This window comes from Notamacropus eugenii, chromosome 1 (assembly GCF_028372415.1).
Source record: "Notamacropus eugenii isolate mMacEug1 chromosome 1, mMacEug1.pri_v2, whole genome shotgun sequence".
Lineage (NCBI taxonomy): Eukaryota > Metazoa > Chordata > Mammalia > Diprotodontia > Macropodidae > Notamacropus > Notamacropus eugenii.
The window spans coordinates 562872607-562893857 of record NC_092872.1 but is presented as its reverse complement, the minus strand read 5'-3'; the positions used below and the strand labels follow the sequence as shown (position 1 = coordinate 562893857).

Here is a 21251-nt window from a genome sequence, read left to right as displayed (position 1 = left end):
GAGTATATTAGGTTAAGAAGGAAGGGAAAGGTAGAATGGGGTAAATTATTTCATATGAAGAGGTATAAAAAACCTATTACAGTGAAAGGAAAGATGAGAGAGCGGACTATGGGCATAACTGTATTAGCTCAAAGAGGGAATAATATACATATTCAGTCTAATATAAAATCTATCTTACCTCACAGAAACTAGGAGGGGAGGAAATTAAATAAAAGTGGCACATGGGGCTGAAAAAAGAGAGTGCAGACCAGGGTAGGCAATAGACAAAAGCAAAAACTGTTAAGGAGAGAAAAAGTGAAAGGGAAGAGAGGTCAGAGAAGAGGAAGAATAGGATGGAGGGAAAATAAGCAGTTTGTAACCGTAACTGTGAATGTAAATGGGTTGAACTCTCCAATATACCAGAATTAGAAAGCAGAGTGGATCAAAAACAGGAATTCTAAAATATGTTGTTTACCAGAAACACACTTGAAATAGAGAAATGCACGCAGAGTAAAGGTAAGGGGCTATATCAGAATCCCTTATGCTTCAGCTGAAGTAAAAGAAAAGCAGAGGTAGCAATCGTGATCTCAAACAAAGCAAAAGCAAAAACAAAAATAGATCTAATTAAAAGAGATAAGGAAGGAAACTACATCTTGCCAAAAAGTTACCATAGACAATGAAGTAATAGCAATACTAAACATGTACAAAACAAGTTGTATAGCATTCAGATTCTTAAAGGTGAAGTTAAGTAAATTACAGGTTCATGACCAAATGAGATAGAGAACAGTACAAAACATAAAATAGATAATTTTGAATACATTAAATTAAAAACCTTTTGTACAAACGAAACCAATGCAATTCAGATTAGAAAGAAAGCAAAAAACGAAAACAAAACTAGGAAACAGTCTTCATGTGGATAGAAACAGTGCTCTGAGAGTTAAAATAATAGATCGACTTTGTGAAGCCCTTGGTGCCCTAAAGTCTCCCCTTACCACAAAACTTCCCCTTATCCTGGACCATGTAATCTCTTGTCCTCACCCCTCATCCTGGGGAATGAGATTTCCTTATCTTGTGTTATTCATAGTCCTCACCCTGTGCCCTTTATCTTGCAAGATTTACCCTAAATCAGAGAAGCCAAGATGGCGGAGTAGAAAGACACATATATGCTAGCTCCGAAACCCACAGCCCATAAAATACCTGTAAATAAGAACTCCCAACAAATTCTGGAGCAGCAGAAGCCACAGAACAATGGAGTGGAGGAGATTTTTGTTCCAGAGAGCCCTGGAAAAACTGGCCCGAAAGGTCCCTCGAGCCCCAGACCCAGATCAGAGCCCAGCCCTGCCTTGGCCATGCCGCACCGAGAGGAGCAGATCCAAGCAGGCTTCAGGGACAGAATCTCCAGTGGTCATGCAGGTCCCTCCACCCACAGGTGCTGAAGGTTGGTGAGAGGGTCTCTTTGGCTGGTCAAGAGGGGAGTGGGGTGTCCCCGTAACTCAGGCCCCCTTGGGAGGCAGCAGCAGACAGGGACTCCCAAAGCAGGCAGGGGCTTGGATCCATTGTTGAAGGTCTCCACATAAACTCCCTGAGGGAACTGAGCCCCATGTGGCAGCCCTGCCCCTACCTGAGCACCTGAACTTAATCTCACATTGAATAGCAGCCCTGCCCCTGCCCCAAACCCTAAAGCTGGGAAGCAGCATTTGAATCTCAGACCCCAAGCTCTGGCTGGTCAGATCTGGAGGTGAGGTGGGTGTGAAGAGGAAGCTCAGAAGTCGTCACTGGCTGGGAAAATGCCCAGAAAAGGGGAAAAAAATAAGACCATAGAAGGTTACTTTCTTGGTGAACAGGTATCTCCTCCCTTCCTTTCTGATGAGGAAGAACAATGCTAATCATCAGGGAAACACATAGAAGTCAAGGCTTCTGTATCCCACACAACCAAAATAAATATTCAATGGGCTCAGGCCATGGAAGAGCTCAAAAAGGATTTTGAAAATCAAGTTAGAGAGGTGGAGGAAAAACTAGGAAGAGAAATGAGAGAGATGCAAAAAAAGCATGAAAAGCAGGTCCACACCTTGCTAAAGGAGACCCAAATAAATGCTGAAGAAAATAACACCTTGAAAAATAGGCTAACTCAATTGGAAAAAGAGGTTCAAAAAGCCAATGAGGAGAAGAATGCTTTCAAAAGCAGAATTAGCCAAATGGAAAAGGAGGTCCAAAAGATCAATGAAGAAAATAGTTCTTTCAAAGTTAGAATGGAACAGATGGAGGCTAATGACTTTGTGAGAAACCAAGAAATCACAAAACAAAACCAAAAGAATGACAAAATGGAAGATAATGTGAAATATCTCATTGGAAAAACAACTGACCTGGAAAATAGATCCAGGAGAAACAATTTAAAAATTATGGGACTACCTGAAAGCCATGATGAGAAAAAGAGCCTAGACATCATCTTTCATGAAATTATCAAGGAAAACTGCCCTGAGATTCTAGAACCAGAGGGCAAAATAAGTATTCAAGGAATCCACCAATCACCGCCTGAAAGAGATCCAAAAAGAGAAACTCCTAGGAACACTGTGGCCAAATTCCAGAGTTCCCTGGTCAAGGAGAAAATATTGCAAGCAGCTAGAAAGAAACAATTCAAGTATTGTGGAAATACAATCAGGATAACACAAGATCTAGCAGCTTCTACATTAAGGGATCAAAGGGCGTGGAATATCTGTATTCCAGAAGTCAAAGGAACTAGGACTAAAACCAAGAATCACCTACTCAGCAAAACTGAGTATAATACTTCAGGGGAAAAAATGGTCTTTCAATGAAATTGAGGACTTTCAAACATTCTTGATGAAAAGACCAGAGCTGAAAAGAAAATTTGACTTTCAAACACAAAAATGAAGAGAAGCATGAAAAGGTAAACAGCAAAGAGAAGTCATAAGGGACTTTACTAAAGTTGAACTGTTTACATTCCTACATGGAAAGAAAATATTTGTAACTCTTGAAACTTTTCAGTATCTGGGTAGTTGGTGGGATTACATACACACACAAACACACAAACACACACACACACGCACTCGTGCGCGCATGTGCACACAGAGACAGAGAGCACAGAGTGAATGGAGTAGGATGGGATCATATCTTAAAAAAAATGAAATTAAGCAGTGAGAGAGAAATATATTGGGAGGAGAAAGGGAGAAATGGAATGGGGCAAATTATCTCTCATAAAAAAGGCAGGCAAAATACTTTTTAGTGGAGGGAAAAAGAGGGTAGGTGAGAGAAAAACATGAAGTTTACTCTCATCACACTTGACTCAAGGAAGGAATACAATACAAACTCATTTTGGTATGAAAACCTATCTTACAATACAGGAAAGTGGGGGAGAAGGGGATAAGCAGGGTGGGGGGGATGATGGAAGGGAGGGTAATGGGAGGAGGGAGCAATCTGAAGTCAACACTCTTGGGGAGGGACAGGATCAAAAGAGAGAATAGAAGCAATGGGGGGCAGGATAGGATGGAGGTAAATATAGTTAGTCTTACACAACATGACTATTATGGAAGTCATTTGCAAAACTACACAGATATGGCCTACATTGAATTGCTTGCCTTCCCAAAGAGAATGGGTGGGGAGGGAGGGATGAAGAGAAGTTGGAACTCAAAGTTATAGGAACAACTGTAGAGTACTGTTCTTGCTACTAGGAAATAAGAAATACAGGTAATGGGGTATAGAAAGTTATCTGGTCCTACAGGACAAAAGAGAAGATGGGGATAAGGGAAGGGAGGGATGATAGAAGAGATGGCAGATTGGTAATAGGGGCAATCAGAATGCTCGGTGTTTTGGGGTGGGGGGAGGGGACAAATGGGGAGAAAATTTGGACCCCAAAATTTTGTGAAAATGAATGTTAAAAGTTAAAAAAATAAATTTAAAAAAATAAAAAGAAAAAAAAAGAAAAAAAATAATAAAAGAACTGTAGCTCCTGAATGCCCACTGATATACTTCCCATTTAAATAAATTAAGCAATGTGACATCAAAAAAAAAAGATTTACCCTAGATCTCCAACCCCCAGAAGGAAACCCTAAAATCATCTTATATAAGGATCACCCTTTTCCTCTATCATTATCTGTGTTTAGCTCCTTGCTAAATCTCAGGCCTGCTGCTTTTGCATCAATAAAGCTCCCAATAGCTACTAAGAAGGTCTAAGTGAATTCATTCACATTTTGATCCAGTTCTCCCTTTTCTCTCTTCAGCATTCTGGTGCCAAAACCCCGGAGTCCAAATATTAATTGGACTATGATGATCTTTTCCTAGCCACTGGGATAAGAGGAGACTTAGAGACTGGTGAAAGGGGAATTCAGAGAGGAGATCTTGAGGAAAAGCAGCTAGTGTTCCATTGTAACACAGCCTAACTTCAATATAATCTAGAAAATAATTTATGAATGGGGTTTCTAAACAAAACAAGCTTAGTAGAATATTGGGTCTCCAATACTTAAAGAAAACACACCTTGCTCTGTTTGAGCAGACTTTTTACCCTGTGTTGTTCCCCCAGCACCTTGGTTTACTCTGTTCCTTCCCCTCCTCTGTGAGATGTTGAGGGAGGTGAGTAGGTGGGTCTTTGTGCCTGGTTTTCTTTGGGGGTCTCAGCACCCCAGTTTCAGGGTTTCTATGCCCTGTGGGCCTCTACATCTGTTTTTCTTTGGGGGTTCCTGTGCCCCAGTTTCAGAGTCTCTGCATCCTATGTTGTGGGATGTTGGGGAGGTGGGTCAGTGGGCCTCTGAGCCTGGAAAAACTGCCCCTTTCTCTCTATCCTTTTCTTCCCCTCCACTGAGGGATACACATTTTCTAGTCAGCTAAATCTCAAAGGTAAAAGAGACAAGGACCTATAGCTCCTCTCCAGCCAAGACTGGGAGGCTCTGGGTCCATCAGTTGGAGGTCATGGAACAGGACACGCCTTCCAAAGCCCTTTCTGGAAGGGTAAGTCCAATTCCCTCATTTCACTCATCACTAGGAATTGGGAAAACTGTGGGTACTCCCTTCCCTCTGCACCCCAATACTCCTTATCCACACACCCATACCTATAGGATCGCCCTTCTCTCCTGGCCTGCTGGCCACCAGATCCTTGCAGCTGGACTCAGCCGGAGTTCCCCCTAGGTAAGCAAAAAATGTGAATTTATGAGCAATAATATTTTCTTTTAAGGTGTTAAAAGTATTGGGCCTTAGAAATTAAAATGTTACCACTAGTGCTTATGAATCCAGATTTGATTTGCTCATTCAACTAAGTTACCATCACCTGATTGGTAATGAATTGGTTCTGTTTCAAGTTTTTAATACATAATATTTGCTTGTGGTATTGTTGAGGTTTAGGGGTTCAGGGGACCCCTAAATACCGACACTCCAGGTCCTTCTTGAATGAATTCGACTCAAGCTTTCTTAAAGCCAAAGAAAAATAAAGTTTACTAAAGATTCGCCATATTGGGTTGGATCTTAAGGAGCCTAAGCATTTGTAAGGCTTGTATTAACAAGCAGGCCAGATACCATCTCAGCTAGACAAAGTCTCAGCTGGATTGATTCTGAGTGTCTTCGTGGAGGCTAGATGGAACTAGTAAAAGTCCATGGGAAAGATCTACAGGTGGTTAGTGGTCTGGGAGGAGGGTCTAAGGAGGATCTTGATGGGACTGGGGTAACTAATGATGTAATCCAGGGTGGGAAACAGCTGGAAGCAATTGGGAGGAATCAGACAATGCAGGGTTTGGGTAGGAAGTGGGTGGGGCAATCAAGAGGTAACAGACAATGGAAGGCCAGTCTAGGCCAAGGGCAACAGATTTGAGTATGAAATGCCAGGTTAAGTGGGAAGATTCAAGGGGAGTTCAAGGAGGTTCCCAGAGATTGAACCCCATCATTCCCCCCTCAAACAGATTGGACTCAAATTCTTTTGGGGTAAAGGGTGAAGGTCTCAGCTTCTGAAACTGCTTCCTGCTGGCAAGGGGCATAGAGCTGTCCCTGCCTCACTGGGTCCTGTTCAAGGGGTATGTAGCCTGAGCAGTCAGCTGGAAGTTGATGGCTTGCACTCTGGGAAAAACAAACCTGGCAGACAAGGATTAAATAGGCACAAAGGGAGTATAAAGAAAAGACAATTTCCCTGGCATAAAAGATAATTTCTTTGGAGAGAATTAAAGATGACTATGGCAAGGCCAAAACATAGAAAAGCATGTTTGATAAGGGAGTCTTTTTCTGTCAGGTATCCCCTTTCTTTTCAGATTGCTCCATAGGCATATAGAACAAGAAAAGCATATTTTGAGCAAATAAAAACATCAACTGGCCTGGGGTCAGGTGCTAAGGTATGGGTTAAGATTCTCAAAGCCTGTCCTCTCCTTTCGTCAATATACAGAGTGAAAGGTTTTTCTAGATTGGGTAGGACTAGTGCTGCGGTGGTGATTAAATTAGTTTTCAGAGTCTCAAAAGCTTTAGCCTGGTCTCAGTCAGTGAACTGAGTAGATTCATAAAGGGGTTTACCAATAAAACCAAAATTAGGAATTCAGAGTCTACAAAATCCTGCCATACCTAAAAAAATTCGACATTATTTCTTAGTGGCTGGAACAGAAAGACAGGATTGTCCTTTTTCTCTCAGAGGTTAAGGAAGGAGAGGTGGGCATGAGTTCATGGCCCACATACTTTATGGACTGGCATGCTATCTGGATTTTGTTCAAAGAGATCCTATAGCCTCGAGTGCCCAAGAAATTAAGGGCTTCTGTGACAGCAGCCAAAGAAGCCTCTCAGGTGGGGCTACAGATAAGGATATCATTCACTTACTAAATTAAGCTACAATCTCCTAGTTTCAGGTCCCTTAAATCCCTTCCCAAAACCTGGGGCCAGACTGTCCATGTTAGCTGGCATGGATTTGATTCCCCAGGAAGGGTCCATTCAAAGGCAAAAATAAATTGTGAATCTATGTGAAGAGGTATACAGAAATCCCCAGGGATCTGAGTTAGTACATAGTGTATGGGTTAGGGACTATTGGAATAACATCTTCATTAATAGCCTTGAGATCTTGTACCTTTTTTCCTGGAAGGATTTCAGTGTTGCCTGGAGATGAACAAGGGACAAGGATTCTATACTTAAAGAATTTTTCAATTAAAGGTTCTATTTCTGAATTTTCTCATTGAGCAATTTGGTTAATGATTGTATTACCTATATTGTTAGAAAAGCAATTTCTCTTATAATATAGATGTTGTTAGATTAAGAATTGTACTCTCAGATTATGAGGCTGTTAACTAAAACAAGGATTGTTAGAACCATCTAGTCATAAATTCTCATCAAGGTAGTCTTCTGTGTAGCAGAATTCCTACTGAGTAGTAATAGAGTTCCTAAAGAAGGACCTTGTTTTGGTGAGAATTTGGAAATGTATATTAAAATGATCTCTAGTAATTGGCTTTTGCACCAGGACAAATTTAAAATTTGAGATGTGAGATCTTGTAAATTTTTGATTAATGAAACTTGCCAACTGAGGTAAAAGCTCTTGGGATTATAACAAACTATGTTTTGAGCTATCTGGTGGATCATAAAAATCCATCAATAATCAATAATCCACCATCTGAGAGAAATGCCACAAGCTAATCTGAGAAACTGTGACTGTTACAGGTGGAGATCTCCCTCTGGAACAGCTGAGAGGACAATTCTAGCCTCTGCCTAGGATGGGATCCTCCTGACTCAGTTTCCCCACTGTGTTCCTTTGAAAAGTAATGTTTTCCACCTGAGTATTCCTGACTCTGGCAATGAGGTGGAATTGAAACTGTATGTTTGCAGAACTGTGATGTTCTATCTAGACATGTCTTTGCTTTTCTTTTTAATGGCAAATTTCTGTAATCAAAGCAAGTGGTCAGTCTGAATGGGTAGTTATTCTATACCCCAGTTGGGTAAATTAGTACTCCTGCATAGCAATGTGAAAGATTAAATCCTTGGAAGAGAGCATTCTTTCTGAATGATATGGAAATAATTAGACAAAGGGAAAAATAGTTTGTGAAACTACTTTTGAAGGTACAAACACAATGTTGAACCATTATCCCATAAACTAAGGTTGGGACACATCTGTGATACTATATTAATGCATGTTGAAGATCTGAGATATTCAGCCTAAGATTATATTCCTTTTCATATCCTAAATAACTTTGCAAATGGATATTTGGCTTAGTCTTCTGCCTGTTACTAGATATATGTCTGTATGGAATAAGGTCCTTAAATGTTTTAAAATGATGTTAAAATAATTGCGTATTGGTACAACTGATTGAGGGACCTGGCTGTAATTCTACCAATTACTGAAAGTAGATCAAAAACATCTTCATTTTGAGGAAAAGAATTTCAGTGGAATTTTCATAGAGGGAGGTAACATGGAATATTTTTGTTTTAATGGAAAAGTCATTCTAAGTTTGTTACTATTGTGGAAATAATACCTGTTTATATGGTGTGTTCCATGTTCTGTGGTACAAACACGTTTTATTATAAGCAACTTATTGCTATGCACTGTTTTGGAATTAATTATTTATGGATCCTCCCAAGTCTTTTATGGTAACCAGAGTAAAAGTCAGTCTCTTATAAGTAAACTCATTTGCATACATAACTATTAAGCTTAAGGATAGAAAGCTTCTACCTGCAAAGTGTGGTTATTTATGTTTACATGTATAGAGTTGGATCCTCAGTAGCATCTTATCCTCCAAAAGGAATTGGAATCAGAGTGAAAACTTTCAAGAAAATAAGATCAGAAAATCCTGTATGTCAAAAGCAAATAATAATATCATGAGCTCTTGGTTTCTTTCTTTGTTTTTCCTTTTTTCTCACATCACTTTTTGGGCCCTTCATATTGAACTTGTTTGTCAGATTTGTGTCTCCTAGACTATGCTGTCCACCTGCAGATGGTAGTTCAACAGGGATACCTGTTCTACACTCTCCTCATCCCCTGGATGCTGCAGCCTCATTTTACTCTCCTCCCCACCCTTATTCAGGCAGGGACAGGGCCTTTGTCCATCTCCCAAAAGCATTGGGGTGGATGGTGAAGACAGGAGTGCTAGGGCAGAGAAGCAAGCAAGGGGCAGGATGTGAGATGTGAGAAAGGATGTAGGGCATGACTAGCCAGAAAAGACTATGCATTGGGGACTTGACTGTATATTTTCTAGCTATTCTGTGTCCTGATTCCCACCTTATGCCAAGGGTTAGGCCTGCTTCCTCAGGACTGGAAGTCTAATGACTTAATTCAAATAGGGCACTCTGTGGGGAAAGGCAGAGTACATGATTGCTGGGTGTGTCACCATCATGCCCAGGATACTAGCTGATTCCCCATGCCTCTCCCCCCATTTCCTGAAGATCCTTCAGGGAATTTATCCTTTGAGCACCCAAAGGATACTATAGGCAATAATGTATTGGATGTAAGACATCCACTCCAGCCTATCTCCCCCTACCTCCTCTTGGGGGTCCTGATTCCTCTCCCTTCTTTCCCCCATTGTGACCTGATTATTGGTCATTTTACTCACTCCTATACTGGGTCTGTGCTTATTTAAACTCCTGGTTCGGTTTGTGTCTTCTCACCCACAGCAACTTTTACAATACCAACCCCTGCCCTTGATGTCACCAAGTGGGTTGCCTCTCTCCACCCTGGACTCAATTGGCACTGCATTCTGCCTCTCATTCTGATCACCAGCCCCCCAACCTATTCTGGCCCCTGAAGTGAACTCTTTGCCCCTGTTCAGCTGGAAGCAACTACTGAAGACAATGACCTTTGCCCCTTTTCCTGAAAGAATTCACCTACCTAATGACTGAGTGGAGAAATGATGTGGATAGAAGCAGTGCCCTAAGAATTAAAATAATATTGACTGACTTTGTGAAACCCTTGATGCCCTAAAGTCTCCCCTTACCACAAAACTTCCCCTTATCCTGGACCATATAATTCCTTGTCCCCACCCCTCATCCTGGGGAATGGGATTTCCTTATCTTGTGCCATGCATAGTCCTCACAATGTGTCTTTATCTTGCAAGACTTACCCTAAATCTCCAGCCCCCACAATGAAACCCTAAAATCATAATATATTAGTTTCACTCTTTTCCTATATCATTGCCTTTGTTTAGCTCCTTGCTAAATCTCAGGCTGCTGCTTTTGCATCAATAAAACTCCCAATGGCTGCAGAGAAGGTCTAAATGAATTCATTCACATTTTGAACCAGCTCTCCTATCTCTCTCTTCAACAAACTTTACAGCAAGTATCTCTGATAAAGGTTTCATTTCTCAAATACAGAGAGAACTTAGTCAAATTTATAAGAATACAAGCCATTCCCCAACTGATAAACAATTAAAGGATAGGAATAGTTTTCAGATGAAGAAACTGAAGCTTTCTATAGGCATATGGAGAAGTGCTCTAAATTACTTTTAATTAGAGAAATGCAAATCAAAATAACCCTGATGTACCACATCACATCTATCCAATTGTCTAATATGGCAAGAAAGGAAAATGATAAATGTTGGAGAGCATGTGGGAAAATTGGGACACTAATTCATTGTTGGTGGAGTTCTGAACTGATCCAACCATTCTAGAGAACAATTTGGAATTATGCAATAAAGGGCAACCAAACTGAGCATACCCTTTCATTCAGTAATACCACTACTAGGACTCTATCCCAAAGTGATCATTGAAATGGGAAAAGGGCCTACTTGTGCAAAAGTATTTATAGCAGCTCTTCTTGTGGTGGAAAAATATTGAAAATTGAGGGGATGCCCATCATTTGGGGAATGGCTGAGCAAGCTATGGCATATAAATGTGCAATAAGAAATGATGAGCAGGCAGAGTTCAGAAAAACTTGAAAACCTATCTGTCTTGGAAGAAATTATTAAAATACATGAAAAATAATTACATAGAATGAGGAGGCATGGAAGGACTATGATCTGTATCAGTCGATGGAGTATCCACGTTGATTAACTGATAGGTCCCCTAAAGCATCAAAGAAACAAAGTATTGAACCATTATCATTCATTGTCTTCAATCAATTAGACATAAATTAACAGGTGAGGGATGGTAAGGAAATAGATCATAAGCTAAGAAAGAACTGTGGGGGAAGGAAATGAAGGAAAGTCCCAGAACATAGCCTTAAGGAGATTAAGTTTAGGCAGGGAGCCATAGTGAAACATATTGTCAATTTGGTAGGTTTGTAGTTGTGATTGTGCGTGCGTGTGTGCGTGCGTGCGTGTGTGTGTGTGTGTGTGTATGTGTGTGTGTGTATGTCTCAAGTGATAGTATTTGAGCAGCCCATGTGGTCCAATAAGAGAGCATAGTTTTTCTAAGGAAAGGATGAAATGTTGCTAACAGCAACCTTTGCCTAATTAGTAAGCTTTCTTAAGACTGTTCTGACTTAAAAATGGATGGTTAATAGTACACAGAAAGTACATAACATCATAACATCACTTCAGTGATATTGACTTCAATTAATTTGATTTAGAAATTGAAATCACTTTATGGTAGTTTTTAGTCCACCCTTTTCATAATGTCTCAAATCAGTTATTTCAGTTAATAAACCAAATAACTATTAGGTGTCTAATATATTCAAGGTAATGTGCTAGGTTATGGAGATGCAAAGAAAATGAAACTCCTTGTGTTCAGAGAGTTTGTATTTATACAGGGGAAATGGAAGACACAAATAAAAAAAATCAAATAATGTGTAAAATAATATGAAGTAATTTCAATAGACAGTTCAAAGAACTGAGAGTATCCGAAAAATATTGTATATATAAGGTAGCACTTGACCTTTGATTATAAGGATGCTTGGTATTCTATGTGATTAAAGTGAAAAGGAAATATGTTATAAATTAAATGGAGTAGGGTAAAAGAATGAAGGTTACAGAGGGAAGATTATATCTGGGAACACTTAGCAGGCCAAACTAGAGCAGAAAGTAAATGAGGAAAAAGTATATAAACCAAGCCTAGAAATAATATCTGCCTTTAAATTCTAGGCTGAGGACATAGTATTTGTCAATGGGGAACCATAGAAGATTTTTGAATAGGGAAATCATGTGGTTAAACTTGTGTTTCAACTGTCATCTTTCTCCATCAAAATATGGCCAGTCCATGTAGTCTCCCTATCATATAATTCCTAGATATCCTCTTTTACTCTAGTTCAATCTCTGATCTTCCTTATTGGTTATGTACTATACCTAGTCTACATCTACCAGTAGTACATGTCCATTGTCATCTGTGTGATAGGAATAGGGACAGGGACAGATTTGTAGTTTCATTGATATAGGGATGTCTTGGATGAGAAAACTCCCTCTTTCAATGCAGGATGTACCTTCTCTGTAGCCTATAGTCTTATGTATTTGCCCACAGGTATAAAACCAAAAAGCTTCATACCTGTGTGATATTAATTTTAAGTGAGGTAGAGTTCTGCAAATAATTAGTCTCATTCTCTCTTCTAGGGTCCTCAAAGTCCAGTGGAAAGACAAAAGTCAGAACAACTGATGAAGACCTAGGATGCAGTAGATGACCTTGGCATTTTCAAAGTCTTACCCAGCTCCGCAGTACTTGCTTCAGATACCTTCATGCCCATTGGAACAAATTGTTCTGTCTGCCCATTCTGAAGGGAAAAATCTTCACATGCTTTGGGTAAGTATCCCCCTAACTCACCAACAGATTTAAAATGTATCAGTTACCCTTAACCTAGTTTAGTCCATCTGCTGAGATAGTTTCCCAGGGTGTGGCCACTGCACACTACAGCTTCTCGGGAGCCACAGGTGAGAATTGGGTGATACGTGGACACTAAAGGTGAGTGAGCAGCCCTGAAACAACCTGGCAAGCCCTCACACCAGAGGTGTTAGTCCTCCATGAAAACTTGATACACCCCAGTCCTGTGTGGTAGTTAATACAGGTATTGTTATAATCATTTTAAAGCTGAAAAAAGAAGAGAGTTCACCCTATTTCCCCTCGATATTTTTCATGTCTTAAATTTTTGTGATACTAGAGCATGACATTTCAAATATGGTTCACAGATACTTAGACTGGATGTATAGCCTTGGGCAAGTCACTTAATCTCTGTTTGCCCCAATTGTCTCATCTGTAAAATGGGAATGATAAAAGGACCTACCTTTCATGGTTGTGGTGAGGGCCAAATGAGATAATAATTGGATAAAGCACTTAGCATAGTGTCTGATACATAATAGGTGCAAAAGTTATTGTTGTTACTATTATTTGACCGTTCCTTCTCATTCTTCTTTGCTGGATCTTCATGCAGATGATGTCAGCTAACCCTGGGGAAGCAGAGGGCACCTATGGTTTTGTCCTAGCCCCCTTCTTTTCTCCCTCTATGCCATTTCATTTGGTAATTTCACCAGTTCCCATGGATTCCATTATCACTTCTAAGCTTTTTATTCTCAAACTACTTCTCCAGTTCTAGCTTCTCTTCTGACTTCCAGTCTGATCTCTTCAATTGCCTACTGGACATCTTGAACTACATGTCCCATAGACATCTTAAGCTCAATATGTCCAAAACTTAACTCATTATCATTTCTCCTAAAAGTTTCCCTTCTTCCCAACTTATCTATTACTGTTGGAGGTACCTCCATTCTCCCAGTTAGCTAGGCTCAAAAATGAGGTGTCATTTCCTCACTCTTCACAAGTTTTATCAATTTTATTTTTGTAGTATCTCTTGAATACACCTCCTTCTGTCTTCTGACAGTGTTACCATCCTGCCATCATCACCTCATGACTTCACTTCTGTAACAGGTGGCTGGTTAGTTTCTCCAACACAAATCTCTCTGTACTGTAGTCCATCTTCCACTCAGATGTCAAAGCGATCTTTTTTAAAGCAAAGGTCTGAACATTTTAATTCTCCTAATCACCTCTAGGATCAATAAAATCCTCTGTTAAGAGTTCAAAGCTCTTCATAGCATGATCATTCCCTTCACCTTATAGTCCATATCCCCCATGATGTCTTTGAGTTACTGGATTTCTTTTTTTGTTTGTTTTTGCAGTTCCTCTAAAAGAAACTCGCTCTCTGGATTCCAAGTGTTTTTGATGGGGTTCAGACTCTGGGAACTTCCTTGAGCTCCCCTGGAATCTCCTCACTTAACCTGGCTTTTCATACTCAAATTGAGCTCCCCTTGTATCTCTCCATAGAACCTGGCCTTTCATACTCAAATCTGTGACCATTGTCAGTTATCTCTTGATTGCCCTACCTGCTTCCCACCTAGGGCCCCCTTGTCTGATGTTTGTTGATTACCTCCAGTAGTTTCCAGCCTTTGACCCTTCTTGGAGTCCCTTCTGGAACTTCTTCTCCCATCACTACCAGACCTCCCCCACCCCCACCCCCTCCCCCATCCCTCCTATACTCTTTTCTGTATTTAAGTCCCACCTTGCCTCCATGAAGGCACTCAGATTCAATATGGCTCAGACTCTGTCTAGCTGGGATTCTGTCGGGCCCACTTGTGAATACAAGTGTTACAAATGCTTAGGCTCCTTAAGAGGCAACCCAGTTAAGCGAATCTTTAATAAACTTTGTTTTTTTTAGCTTTAAGAAGGCTTGAGTCGAACTCATTAGAGCACAACCCGGACTGTCGGTATTTTGGGGTCCACCTACACCCCTGAACCTCATTATTTTCACTCTTCTTAGGAGCTGGAATGCACTTTTTTCCCCTAAGCATCAAGCCTTAAATCCAATTCCCTGGTTTTCAATGATTGATCAACAATAGGTTCCAGGGCAAACCCTACTTAATCTGTACTTGGACCTGGATTACCTCAGACTGAATGCAAATAGCACTTGTTTCTGTTTTGACCAGAAACCCTGAGGGTCTTCCCCTCCCAGATTGATTTTTTTTTTTTTTTGACTAGGTTAAGAGGCTATTCTCTGCCTCATTTCTTATCTAGCCCTAATCACTGAATGGGCTTTGCCTTAGTCCGACTGAGATCTGTTAAAGACCTTAGCTTAAAAAATTAAACTTCTCTCTCTGCTTCCAGGGCCGTCTTTCTCATCCAGATCTATCGCTTGTCCCTGCACCCAGATGACTCTGGAGGAGAAAGTAAGGCTGGTGACATTGTACAGTCCTCCCTCACTTAAATCCAATTCACTTACATGTCCTGGAATCACTTCTTTGATGTCACAGTCCTCTTCTAGAACAAGGATAAACAATAACAGTGGCAACAGCAATCTGTTTGAACATAGGTGCATTTTCATTCTCTTCCCCCTTTAGACTGTGAGACTATCTTTTGCTTTTTCTTGTATCCCTAGGGCTTTGCATATTGCCCAGCCTATGACAGGTGCTTAAAAAGAAATATCTATTGCCTGACTCAATCTGGAAACATTTGATCTCTATATCTCTAAGTCCCCTTTCTGGTGCTCCTCAAATCTACAGAGCAGAACTCAGAAACAACCTCAGTTCTCTCTGTCTCTCCTCTCTCTCTCTTTCTCTCTCTCTCTCTCTCTCTCTCTCTCTCTCTCTCTCTCTCTCTCTCTCTCTCTCTGTCTCTCTCTCTCTCTGTCTCTCTCTCTCTCTGTCTCTGTCTCTGTCTCTGTCTCTCTCTGTCTCTCTCTCTGTCTCTCTCTCTGTCTCTGTCTCTCTCTCTCTCTCTCTCTCTCTCTCTCTCTCTCTCTCTCTCTCTCTCTCTCTCTCCTGTGTTTATATTTGGGTAGCCTCTGTGATGTAGATACAAATAGTGCCCAAAAAGTTAAAAATAATATTAAGGATTGACTTTTTGAAGCCCTTGGTTTATTTTCTAAGCTGAAGGTGCCCTAAAGTCTCCCCTTACCTCAAAACTTCCTCTTTTCCTGAACCATAAAATTCCTTGTTCCTGCTCTGTCCTGGGAAGTGGGATCTCCTTATCTCACTTATCTTGTGTCATTCATCATCCTTATCCTGTGTCTTTATCTTACAAGACTTACCCTAGATCTCCAACACCCATAAGGAAACCTTAAAATCATCCTATATAAGTTTGACCCTTTTCCTATATCACTGCCTTTGTTTAGCTCCTTCCTTAATCTCAGACCCACTGCTTTTGCTTCATGAAAGCTCCCAATGGCTGCAGAGAAGGTCAAAGTGAATTGATTCACATTTTGAACCAGCTCTCCCATCTCTCTCTCTCTTCAACATCTGTACGCTGGTGTCAAAGCCAGCCATCTCCATCCTGTGGGAAGTACTGTAATTCTATTCTCTTTACAGAAATATTTTCATGATTATACTCTTGCTGTTTTGTATATTTTTTAAGTGTTATCTGCCCTGTTGGAGAGAGTACCTACATTACTGTAATCTCAGATCCAGAGATATCAATAAATGAAGTATAATTATACTGTAGTTTGCTAATACTTTTCCATTGAATTAGAGTTTTCTTCTTGTCTTGATCAATATATAAATTTATTATTAGAATAATTTTTTTAAAATGTGATATTTGCCACTAGTCTTTAGGGGTCAATTTTTATACTGAATGTTCAATTTTCGAGGAGAATAAAAACATAAATTATTCTCCTCCTCCCTCTGAGGGTAAAAACTTTCATTTGCCAAGTTAGTTGTAAAAATCATTATTCCTAATTTTTTTTAAAAATAAAAGGAACCCCTGGTAGGCCAGCTGAGTGTATTTTTATAATATGGTTCAAGCTAGACTAAATATTAAGTATTATCCAGATCCCAAATACTCATGTTGACATTGATCCATATTGGTCCACAAATATTATGTAAACATACGTACTCAGATGCATATACAGAAACTTCCCTGTAGATTGCAAGATAGTTTAGGTCAAGGTATAGATCTTTTATATCCTTGTTTCCTCCCCTTGTTCCTAATAAATACACTTACTTAACAGTATCAGTTCAGAAATATGTTGCAAAGTAGAAAAAGTGTTGAACTTGGAGTTGTAAAACTTGGTTTTAATTATAGTCTCTGATACTATTAAATATTAAATAAGGGTGTCACTATTTTCCTGAAGTTCAGTTTTCTCATCTGTAAAACGGTGATAATAATATACAATTTCACACAGTGGTTTGAAGAAAGGGCTTTATAAAACTCAACGTGTTATAGGAACATGGTTGTTAAAATTAATAATGTTAACCTCCCCAAGTGAATTCAGTTGTTTGATAATATTTAAAGCTCTCAGTCTTTTCTGTGCTCCAGATTTCATGGGGGAATTCAGAAGCTGAGAAGTTGAAGAACAGACTGATGTAATCAGATAAAGGAATAGGTGACAGACCACATCAGATAGCCTAGGTCAGAAAGTTCCATGAAGCAATTGTGTGACAGTTAGGAGAGAAAATCTGAGAGACTTGGTCAGCAAGGTTCAAAGGACATTAGGAAAGCTAGGTCAGACAATTAGTGAGGAAAAGGCACTGGGCAAGTCCAGTGCACTAGAGGCAAAGCAGAAAACCCAGGCCTAGTCAAACATTGAACCGTTAATAGAAACTTGCATATATTTTTTTCCCTTCTTCTGCAGTGTTACAGAGCATCTAAGACTTTTCTTTTTTTTTGGCCTTTGTGGTTCACTCATGGTGAATCATGTCTCACAGGGTGAATTCTTTGAATGTTAATGGAGGATCAACCAGTTAAAATGATCTCTGACCTATTTGGGGAAGAGAATTTTTTCATCCTAGCAGACACTTTTAATATCATTATATGAAGGCAGAGACAATGTCCTTTTGCCTGATGGGGTGCTTACTGGGGTCTGTATACTTTGAAATACCTTTGGAATCAGGACAAAACCATTAAATCCAGTCCTGTGACATCAATCTCAATTTTTTTTTAAAATTGTTTTCCGTTGAGAAAGTTTCCTAAGATTAAAGACATACAACATCAAGTAATTATTTTTGTAATCTAAAGCAACACTTGAATCAAAACATTAAAACCCAAATTTTATTGACATTTTATACTTTTTCATTTAATAATATAATTCATTTTTCTTTAAACAAGTAAATTAATGTATATTGTTTTGTGAAGCTTATTTTAGGTAAATAATCTTTTCCTTTTAAAAGGGGGGAGTTGGTGGCATAGTGTACTAGGCCTAGAGTTAGGAAGATCTGAGTTCAAATCTGACCTCAGACACTTCATATCTGTGTGACCCTGGGTAGTCAATTATCCTGTTTGCCTCAGTTTCCCTATCTGTAAAATGGGGATAATAATAGGATGTACCTCCCAAGGCTGATTTGAAGATTAAGTGAGATAGTAATTGTGAAACACTTAGTCCAATGCCTGGCACATGCAAATATAAATGTTAGCTATTATCATGTGAATTTTTTTATTGATGTGTTTTTGTTCTTACATCACATTCATTTCTGAATGAACATCTTACTCTTCAACCCAGTGAGAACCTCACCTTAAAACAAAGAAAATTTAGCAAAATCAACTGACAGCACGTCTGACAACATATACAACATTCTAAGAATTCTAAGATCTCAATTCCTCACCTCTGTACCAAAAGGAGGAATGTATGTTTCATTCTGTTCTTTGGGGCCATTATTGGTCATTATGATTCCTAAGAGTCCTGATTAGTTTTATTATGTTTTTCATTGGCTTTTTTTGAAGTCATTTTATTTGTGTGTATATGTTTCTATCTTCTTTATTTTCATTTAATATCAGCTCGTGTTCCCATGTTTCTATTAATTCCTCATTTTTTTTTCATTTTGTACATGATAGTAAGAATTCTTTAGATTCATATGCTACAGTGCATTTAACCATTCACCAAATGTTAGGCACATAATTTATTTCCAAGTTTTTAATAACACAAAAATATATTATTCTGTACATTTGTCTTTTTACCATCTTCTAATATATGCTAAGAAATGGTGTGTCTGAGTTTTAAAAACCTAACACAGTTTCATCAGTTTTCTTGCAACTTTTAAAATATTTTCCATAATAGTTGAACTGATTCACAGTTCTCTAAGAGTATGTCCTTTTGTCTATTTTCCTACACCCCTTCCAACATTGACTACTACTATTTTTATCATCTTTCTCAATTTTCTGTGTTAGGTACTAAGCTATTTTAATTTGTAATAGTTATTGCAACAAGCTTTCATATAATTGTTCATTCTTAATTCTTTTGAGAAATGTTTATATTCTATAATGACTTGTGTATTGGGGAATGGCTCCATAGATAGATAGATATATGTATGTATGTGTATGCATGTATACTTGTATGCATAAATATACATGTATGTAACATATATATGCATGTATGCACTTATCAGCTAATTATCTTGAATATAAGAATTATTTGAGAGCTATTTAATAAAGTTCTAAAGAGAACCCTTTTGTATAGAAGCTAGCCTTTCAAAGTTACCATTTCTCCCACTGAAAACCATTACAAAAGCCTTGTCCCTCTTACTCTTGAGAAGAAGCTTTGATGTCATTCTCTGAGGAGATTAGTCTCCTGTTCTCCCCACTCCCTTTTGTGCATGTCACTACTACTCTTATCCTACACTTCCATAAACCCTTGTGCTTATTGAGAAATGGAAGACATTGGGTATTCTTCCTTTGCTTCCAACCAGGCCAGGGTCTGTTTCCACTTTTTCACTTGCCTCCTCTCTTTTAAGTTGATGATTTTCCTTTCTGTAATTGTTCACAACCATAATAACCATTATGTCAGTTCACAGATTGAGGAACATAGGTTTTGGTCCATAGCATACTCATGCTGTGTCTCCTTTTCATTTTCTGTTTCTTTTAATTTCTTTTAAATCTTTGAATCATTTTCATGAGCAGAGATCCCTCTTAACTCTCTATCACTCATTGCTTTTTTTAAACAATAGCCTCGGCTTATTCTAGAAGTATGAGAGAAACAATTTCATTCCTTAAATTATTTTTTGCCAAATATGCATAATTGCTATTCTTAGATTTCCTTTGTTTTGAGAATTTGCAAATGGAATACTCTGCTCACTTATGATTCTTACTCAGTTATGTAATCATTATGATTCTTAGCCTGTCTTTTGTACATGCCTCATCTTTCCTATTGATGACTAAACTTAGATTTATGGGAGGTATTATTTTGGAACTGATATAATAACCATTGATTTTATAATATTGTATTCCAACTCTTCCTTGATGTCTCATAAATAAGGTATAATCCTATGCTGAATAATTTGATTTCCCTTCATAGCTAAAGGCATTTCTATTGACTGCTTCCAATATTGGTTGTTTGGCACTGAGATTATTAAATATAATCACCACAGCCCTTGGAGTTTTAGTCTTAGATTTTCTCTTTACCAGCTATCTGTGGATTCCAATCATCATAACTTAGCTGACTGTTTTTAATATTTATGAGAAATATGGTTCATTTTCCAATACAAAATGGAAAGAGTTGAGGGTTTTTTTTTTTAATTATTCAGATATTACATTTTTCTAACTACAGGTCTAAGGACCTACAGTCCTTAAATTGTGTCTGCACATCCTGTTTTCTAAGTCTGTTACTCTGAGGTTTCCATAAAAGGACAAAAATTTTAAAAATTGTTGTTTTTTACCTCTATGCTACCAAAATTTCTTTCACTTCTATATTTTTCAGTCCCAACCTTGTTATTTACAGGGTTTCTAAAACAGTGGATGGATTCTTTGTCATTTCTACTAAGGTATTTACACCCTTGTTTGACTTATTGATTTCATTTAAGAGAACACTGATTGATAGTCTAATTTTTCTACTAAATTTTGCTTTTAAAGGTAACATTTCTCTTTTGAATCACTATACAGTTTCTTATTTGTCTATTATTTCTGAGGTGTCTGCACGATTTATTGTCTTGCTTTATTTTTCAATGAGATTTTTTTTTAAATCACTCTCAGTTGCCAGGTCAATTCTCTCATTTGTTTTTACATGTTGTACAACATCCAGATGCTGGAACATTGGCTAATACCTATTGTATAAGATCAGTTTACAGAGCTAATTCCCAGACAACTAACTCAGTTTCACACAGAGAAAAAGTCCACTCTTGTCTAACTCAGTGGGACTTTCAGTTACATTAAACTTATAATCCTGGTAACTTTGTACTACCAGTTTGTTCTTTAGAGATTTGATTAGCACCTCTCCTGATTGGTAGCAGTATTAACTCCCTTATTTACTCACTTATAGTTTCTTTGATTTTAATAAACTTTATTTATTACCTTTACTTACTTATTACATATTTTATGTAGGGGATCTCATTGCTTTAATGTACTCCATGATCACCAAAATAATAGGATCCATAATCAACTGGGTTGTGCTTTTTCCTTTGCATTTTTGGTGTCTAGATCTGCCATTCATTTTATAACAGTTGTTCTCAGTTAGGAAGATACCAATAAAAATCAGCAAGTCTTCTGCCAATTTT

The 21251-nt window shown here is 38.5% G+C and overlaps 1 long non-coding RNA gene across 1 annotated transcript in view; it reads left to right on the top strand.

Annotated features, from left to right (window-relative positions):
- The first annotated feature begins 5780 nt into the window (after nt 1-5780).
- LOC140527652 (uncharacterized) overlaps nt 5781-21251 on the top strand; it is a 56251-nt gene continuing 40780 nt past the window's right edge. The window contains exons 1-2 of the long non-coding RNA XR_011974888.1: nt 5781-5990; nt 12411-12597. This is a non-coding gene — a long non-coding RNA (uncharacterized lncRNA). The remainder of the gene's footprint in view (nt 5991-12410; nt 12598-21251) is intronic.